Source organism: Akebia trifoliata, chromosome 12 (assembly GCF_017979445.1).
Source record: "Akebia trifoliata isolate Shusen 1 chromosome 12, ASM1797944v1, whole genome shotgun sequence".
Lineage (NCBI taxonomy): Eukaryota > Viridiplantae > Streptophyta > Magnoliopsida > Ranunculales > Lardizabalaceae > Akebia > Akebia trifoliata.
Window position 1 is genome coordinate 18,356,587 of NC_141386.1, and position 9,244 is coordinate 18,365,830.

Here is a 9,244-nt window from a genome sequence, read left to right on the forward strand (position 1 = left end):
TTTGAAGTTCACATCAGATTTATCTTCATTTGCTACAGAATCCATGTCTAATAAACATCATTATAAATAAATTCAACAATAACCACCAATAACAATTGTTAATGAAAGAAATAATAACAACAATAATCATCAACATTTTAAAATAAAAGACTAATAATTAATATAAAAAGATAATTGAAATTAACTAATAAATTGATAAAAATTGTTGACATGTTCTAAAAATTATTAAAAAGGTTAACACTCAAAATTTATTGATGACTTCTAAAATCATTAAAGATTTGTTGAGCTACATTATCTTCAAATTGAGCCCATCTTAGAATATTTACTCTATGAGTAGTTTGAGTACCAATAGGCCTATTGGTTCCAATTTCATCAACAATTTCAAAATCCTTTTGAAGTTCTAGATCCACTTCTTCTAATAGTGGATTACTTAAATCAACCCCCATGATATGATTATTCAATATAAAGTATGCAATCACAATCTTTACTTGGGTTCTAAATGGGTAATGTGACTCTGTCGATAGTATAGGCCACTGTTTCTTTACAACTCCAAATGCTCACTCGAGTGCATTTCGAAGTTGTGAATGTCGCTTGTTGAATATTTCTTTTCCATTTTATGGAGTGCATCCTCTGTGCTCGTTGATATGATATCTTGTATTACGATAAGGGGCAAGAAATCCAGGTTGGTTACTATAACCAGCATCCACGAGGTAATATTTTCCTATATAAAATAATACCTCAAATTTTAGTATTTCATTTGTAAATATTATATAACTTAATCTTTAAAAAAAATTATTCTAACCAACCTGAGGGGAATGTGAATGGTCTACTTCGTACAAGGCCATCATCCAACATTTTTTAGTCATGTGCAGTCCCTTCCCATCCAGCAAGGATGTATGTAAACTTTAAATCAAAAGAACATGCTGCCAACACATTTTGTGTGGTCCTACCCTTTCTACCTCGAAATCTATCTTGTTCTTCTTCTAATACAGTTGCTACGATATGTGTATCATCTAATGCACCAATACAATCCTAAAATAAAACCAAAAATGTGATTATTTACTCGTAAAAGATAATTTTTAGAAGTAAGTAATTTGTGTGTTTACCTTAAAATATGGCATAAATCTAGTGTCATAACTAATTTCTAATGGGGTACCACCTGTATAGACTACAACTGCATGATCTTCTACCAACACTTATATAGTCGAAGCACACAATTTAAAGTCTCATTAAATTGTCTACTGATAGTCTCTCGAGATCGATAAAATCTTCCTTCTAACACTCTATGCCGTACATTATGTCCAATCAAATGTAGAAATCGCATCATCAGCTCTTCAACTTTACAATGCATGGTGTCTTTCATAAGTCTTTGATCTCTCATTAGTTTACATAGATTTTGAAATACATTAGTCCCCATTCGTGATTTAGCCCAACATTTGTGATCATTATACATGATCAGTCTATGTATTCTTCTCTCTCTGCATCCCTATTAGTATGGGACTCTCTCGGTATATCTAAAATGTGATTGGCGGCAATCACAGCTGTAGCATACTCAGTATGTGCAGCTGCTACTATGGCAACTCATTTTTGCTGTGCACTTTCACTATTCCAATCGTCCATCTATAAATTTTCATTATGAAATATTAGAATTGATTTAAATTCCAAACACATATTGACAATGTAAAATAATAATGGTAATTTATAATGAATAAAAGTGGGCACCCACACACTATCCAATGTCAAATTAGATTTAAAGACTAAAAATCCTTATTGGATTTTGATATTTTCAAATAAATACAATATAATTCAAGATACACCAAAAAATAGAATCCAATGATGATCCACTTTAGGCCGAATGGGGTAGTCTAAAACATTGTGTTAAAATAAATAGCCATGTCTTCCTCTTTACCTTAAACACACTTAAATTCCTTTTTTTTTTTATAGATATCCCAACAAATTCCAAATGGAATAACCTCCAAAGCAATCATCTTCCTAGAGAAAAAAATGATATGCACCAACTTAAAAAAAAAAAACCTCTAAAACTGAAATGGGCATAGTCCAACTAACACTACAATGTATTAAACTCATAAAATGGATTTCCAAATAATCATTATTTGCTTTGCCCATGTATTAGAATCAATTGTGATCTTTCTTCCTAGATATTAATGACCTATTGTAAAGATTTTACCAAATGATCAAGTCTTAAACAAAAAAAAATATTTTGAAGAGAATCCTAGAATTCGAAACACAAAGGAAGCAGGATAAGAAAAATCAGACTAATTGTTCAAGGCTACATAAAAATATGGGTGTCCTCTATAGTCCATCCCTCCAACTCGTACTTCATTATTGAAAAACTTTATGTTTCATTTCAATAATTTCCTCAAAAGAACAAACCAAACATTACAAGAACATATGTTGGTCAAGGGATGGCCCAACATACAGGAGAGTATAATTTAAGATCAACCCTTGAAGGTGCCAACCTAGCTTAGTTGGTAAGGTTTGTGGATGTTGTCATCATATAACTATGTTCAAAACCTGCACTTAGCTAAATTATTGAACCCATTTAAAAACAAGTTTAAGTGGCAACACTAACATTTTCTCTATAAGATATATAGATAAAATATGTGATGATAGGAAAAATCTGATATATAAGAGGTTTCTAGGCTTAGTTTTGTCCAACAATGTCACATTAGAGGTGCACTATGTACTGCCCAATTCGTTGTATTCATGAACTGTTGAGAAAGTATTTGAAATAGATATTTTTTTTAGTTGCTAACTCATGCACACAATTCAATAAAGTAATGGAGAACCCTCTAAATCTTGTCTTGCTGCCCTCAACTTTAATGAGTAGCCTATGATGTGTAGATGTGGCCTATGATGGGTTGAGAAAGTCTTTGACATAAATATTTTTTTTATTTGCTAACGCATGCATACAATTCAATAAAGTAATGGAGAACCCCCTCAAGTCTTGTCTTGTTACCCTCAACTTTAATGAGTTGCCAACCCTATTGATGTAGATGTGGCCTATGATGGGTTGAGAAAGTCTTTGGAATTAGAGAAAGTTAATGAGACCCCCAAAGTCTTGTCATATTGTCCCCAAACTTTAATGACTTGCCAGCCCATTGTCATCTTCAACATTAAGTGTCTTATAGATCCACATAAATAAAATGAGAACAAATTTACACAAAAAAGAAAACGTATTTGTCGCCATTGAAAATAAAACTGAAACTTCAAATCTTTGAAATTTCTTCTAATATCCGAACCCTAGATTCGAACACCCCTTCATCTCAAAACTTCGTCATTCTTTATCGATCTTCATCCCATCATTTTTTTTTCTTGGATTCTCTACAAATCGAGAATTGAAAAACTTAAATCGTTGTTGTTTCATGAGGATTTTTCTAGAGAGATTGAATATTGCATCTAATCATTAAGGTAAGTTCACTCTATACCTTATGTGTAAGTAAAGATTTAGTACCATTCGTCAATCACAGAAGAGTTGAGTTCTTCTTCATAAACACATCTTTAATGTCTCTATTCGTAATAATGTTTGATTCTAGAAGAGATTTGAGATAGCAGAAGGGATTTGAGATACTATAGAAATCATTGATGAAAAATTTGGAAACTTTACCTTATTTTGTAAAATCGATCTGAGAGAAGAAATTTTGAAAAACCTTCCTCCTATTCGTCCGCCAAGTTTATGAAGAAAACTTGTCGTATTTATCATAAATTGTCAATTGACGTAAATATTTCTGGAGCTATTTGTTGGGATTTTAACAAAATTTACGGTGGGGCCCACTTATTAAATAACAACCAAGCAAACGTATTACGCAAAATATGGAAAACGTTTTTGTTTCCGACTGTTTGCAGTGCAAACAATCAGGGCCTTAATTTAAGAAGTTTGCTAGTTCTTTCAATGGAATGAAAATGTTTTCTTTGAAATTTTGATTTTATGTAAATTTCATTTTTATGTTTTCTATCTATTTCAAATTTAGGTAAAAATCCTAAATTATTCATTCTTTGCAAAGATCTAAAAGTTACATGTCCTAATCTAGCATACCAAACATTAAATAACTCATGAATATAAGTAAATGAAAAAACTTTATTATTTATTTTAATAGATACATTTAGTTTGAACAATCCATCACTCAAATATCTTTTTCCCACAAACATCCAATTCTTAGTTAAAACAAATTTTTTTAACTCAAACACTAACTTAAAGCCTTTCTTACTTAATAATGACCTAGACACTAGATTCTTTCAAATATCTGGTACATGTAGAAAATCATTCAATATGAGAATTTTTCCTGAAGTTAATTCCAGCACAATCTTTCCATGTCTCGTAATTGAGGAAACATAAGTGTTTTCCATGTACAGTTGTTCTCCATTCTTTACCTTATGATATGTAGAAAATAAATTTTTATAAGAGCATATGTGTCTAGTGGCCCCAGTGTCCACCCACTAATCTTTGTTTTCATTCACAAAGTTTGCTTCTAAAATAACTACTTCAAAATTCTTTGTTTCGCTCGTATTCATTTGAACAAGTTTGTTAATTTTAAAAAAATCATGTCCCTTGTGTTTTCGACAATCTTTTGCTCGATGTCCAAGTTTCTCACATACAAAACACTTGCCTAATATTTTCTTGAAATTTTTATTTTTGGAATCATTGTTCTTCCATTTTTTATTTTTATGAGAATTGGATTTGAGTTTGGATGAATCTTCTTCCACAACATTTGCCTTGAATTTCATGGATGAAATCATAGTTTTCTTCTCATTATTTTTATTATCTTCTTCGATTATTAATCTCATAATCAAATCCTCCATAGATATCTCTTTACGTTTATGCTTAAGGTAATTTTTGAAATCTTTCCAAGATGGTGGAAGTTTTTCAATTATAGATACAACTTGGAAAGATTCATTGATTGACATACCTTCGGCATGAATCTCATGAATTAAAATTTGAAGATCTTGGATTTGATTTCCGACTGTTTTGAAATCCATTATTTTAAAATCTAAAAATCTACTAACAACAAATTTCTTTGTTTCGGCATCTTTCGTTTTATATTTTTTGTATAGGGATTCCCAAAGTAGTTCTGTGGTTTGAATCTATGAGTTCACTTTGTACAACGCATTATCCAGCTCATTCAGAATATAGTTTTTACATAAGAAGTCTGAATGATTCCATGCTTCTAATGCAATAATTGTAGTTTCATCTCCCACATTTTCATTAGGAATGGGAGGATCCTATTTAAGAAGATGGGTCAAATTCAACGTAATAAGATAGAGCAACATTTTCTGTTGCCAGCTTTTAAAGTCACTACCATTAAATTTTTCTGGTTTGTCTTGATGATTCATTTTCCAAAAAAACTAATTTACACTTTTGAAAAAAAAAATATTGTCTCAAGATTGTTGGGTGCAAATCAGTTTTATTAAGAAAATAAATCAACTACATAATTAAATGAGAAATTAAGTTGAATCCAAAATAAATATTATGAGAGAAAATTTAAAAAAAAAATAAATTATATATATATATATATATATAATTAAAAGAACGCATCAATTTGTATAAGCAAATTAAGATCAAGGCTTCACATTGAACATGATGTCTTTAAGACAGATTTCGCTTCTACTTCGATGCCAACAGTTCGTAAAAATCTGTCTCCCAGGATACAATGATCTATAATAGAGAGGGTAGCACTCCAATCTCTGTTTATGGCAAATCCGAAAATATTTGGTACTGTCTTTTTTTATATATCTCACAAATAAAAAAGAGAACAATTTAAGCATAATCGATTGGATGATGTTAAACTCAAGAATCTCAAAATATTTTCTTTAGACTAAATCAAAAAAAAAAAATTTGATCTCCTTGGATTAACTCAAATAAATAAACAATGAGGAGTTCCCATTGTTTCAAAGAGGTGTTAAAAATTGGGGTGCCAATAGGCAAAATACGAACCAACACATTGGTTTGAAAATGACATCCTATAAAAGAAGAGGTTGGAAGAGTTACAAGAAGTTATAACTTCTTAGGTGATGATCCCATGGTTAGAATGTAACTTATTAAGTTACTTCCATCCAATAAAACAAATCTTTGATTTTCTAATTCATTATTTATTTATTTATTTTATAAAAAATTCAATATAAAGAGTTTCTGAGCTTTTGGTTCCTAAGTGCATAATATGTTATTAATTGATTTTTAGTTGTTCAGTGTGGGGATCCTGAGCTAGTGGAGACCTTCACATTGAACTCATTAATTTGAATGCAATCAGGGGATCAATTGAACCAAAAAGATTAAAGAGATCATAGATTAGAAATTCGGAGCACTATAAAGAACTTACTGAAGAAATTCAAGTGTGCCAATAGTTTAACAAAATTACAAGAAAAATTCACAACAAAAGTGGAATATCAAAAAGTGAAAATCACTACGGTGCGGTTGGAATCTCACATAGTTGGCCCCACTTTGGCGGAAAGCCTCGAATAAATTTGTATTCCCTATTTATACTCTTGGTGACTCGCGAATCAAGGTAGATTTCGTTTTGATTACTAGAAACTTTTATAAATAAGTTTCCTGAAATCTAATTTGTTTTATCTGACCTATCTTTTCCCTCTTTCTCATATTTCTTTGGAAAAAAACCTTTAGTTTTCTCTTGTATGGATTGTTAAAATCCTAGCCTAGGCTAAGAGTGAATTCTTTCAATAAAATAATGCTATTGTGGACACCTCATTTTTGCACTCGCCTGATTAATCAACTCGTCAACTCGATTGCAATCGTTCCCAATGATGGATGATTATTCCAATGCTATATTTTGTTGCTAGATATGTTTCAGAAATTCAGATGAAGTATCTCAAGCCAAATTCTAGAAACCACACTACGCTAGGAAAATATAACTCCAAAAAATATAGAAATTATCATCTTGCAGACAAAAAGAAGCTTCACGGTAAAAATCACTAAAAAATGATCAAATTACCAAAATACTCCTAACCTCAAAACATCCCTAGAGCCTACATTACGCTTAGGAAAATCCTTTCAAACATATAAAACAACAAATTGAAACCAAATAAATTATTTCGCCAATATTCACAAAATTCGACAAAATTATGAAAATACCCCTTATAAAGTTCACGACCATTTCGCACAAAAAATTTCATAAATGACAAAAACCAATATTCCCATTGAATTCCTAACAAAAATCGATTCCAAAACATCCTGGAACATTAAAAAATGACTTAAAACGCAAAAAGTCATTTCCGATGGTAAAATGGTAATTTTATAATTTTAATAATTAAAAATTCTGAAATTAATAATTAAAACAGTAATTTATGTAAAGTGAAATCCTAATTAAAATTAAAGTCAATCAAGTAAGACTTAAGTCAAAACCCTAATCAATCTAATAAAACCAAAGTCAAACCCCAAACCTAATAGAATTATAATTAAACTCTAAAACTACCTAATGTAATTTTAATTAAATAATACTTTTATAATTCTAATTAAACACTAACTCTATCTAAAAAGCACCTAAAAAATCTATAAATAAGGGTCTATACAACCTATTTTCATGTCCAAGAGAAAACCCTACAAAAAATAGGTCAAGAAGCCTCCCCAACCTTTCCAAAATCCTAATTTTGAAGTCCTAACTCCTTACCTAATATCCATTCCCTAACTTTAGCTCAAAAAACACCCAAAAATCCATCAAAAAATAAAAAACACTCATATCTAGGAAGAAGATACTTCATCTTAGAAGATCAGAAGTGAATCCAGTGACAAAAATGAAGTAAGGAATCTCTCCGCCAGTTCTGAGGAAATCATTATTGTGATCATCAAGGTAAAATTTTATTTTATTTTATTTTATTTATTTGTTTTAGGTCCTTTAGCAATGTAATTTTCTTTGGAGAATAGTAGAGATCGGCGTTTGCTAGGCGGGGTTGGTGCCTAACACCTTCCAACCCCGTAACGTGATCCCTGGACCCATATTTTCTTTCGTAGATTAGCTTTATTTGCCTTTTAGAGTCAATGTTCGGTTCCTAGACCGTAATAACAAGGTGGCGACTCCCAAACCTCAAAAATCAAAAGTAAATCCACGCACCCCGTGGATCGAGGGTGCTTTCAGTGGCGACTCCACTGGGGATTATTGAGGATTAAACTTGAAAACTCCCAAGTATGGGAACATTGTCATTTAGACGTAGTTTTTTATGTTTGTTTTGTTTATTTTTAGTTTATTTGATTCGTTTATTTTTGGGATTGTATTATATTCTCTCGGCATCATTTTTAACGTATTATTATAAAAAATTATTTGCTATGATTCAATTTAGGGACATTTGGAATGACCCTAAATAATGCAGGATATCAAAAGGATTTGACCCATTTTTATTGTTTTGATTATTTTTTGATTTGTATTATCGTTTATTGGTATCTTTTGGTTCAATTTTGGATATTTTAGATTTGGCATATAATTTTTTTCTTTTTGGTTCAATCGAGAGTCATTTAGAATGATCCTAAATAATGAAATATTCAAATTGACATATGAATTGAGGACGGAATAATGGTAGTTGGGATGAGAGTTATGATTTTTTTTTTAAATGTTGGATGAATTTTTTTAGCACGTTACTGGGTATAGGCGACGAGTGGTGAAAATAAATTATTTGTGAGTGATGTGGTAGAAAATAAAAAAAATTATCTTTTTTAATATTATTCGTGATGATAATTGAATTAAAAAAAAAGTTAAAATTAAAAAAAAAAGATAAGTTTAAAAAAAAATTTAAAAAAAACGTTAAAAAAAATGTTTTAAAAAAAATCGTTAAAAAAAAAGGAAAAAAAAACGTTTTAATAAAAAAAAACGTTAAAAAAAAATTTTATTTCAAAATTTTTTATTTTAAACAATATTCAGTTTTTCTTTTTAAAAAAATGGAACAATTTTGTTAAAACTGAATTCAATATTTCTTTATTTCTTTAAATTAAAAAAAAAAATTCATAACTCTTCATCTCTTCAATTATCGATCTACCCTCAATTCAATGTTCACAGAAATCTCAAATTATTTTGAGTCACCCAAAGTGATCCCTAATTGGACAATAAGAAAAAAATTTGTGCCTATCTCAATGATTGATATTATTTCCATGCTATTCTAATTGATTGATCATAATTGCTCTTTGTTTCATTTCCCAGATTGATTACTATTAGATATGCCATGATCCTGATTGTTATAAACTTTGATGTGCGTGTCTTGATATGGATCTCAATGCTTGGATTTT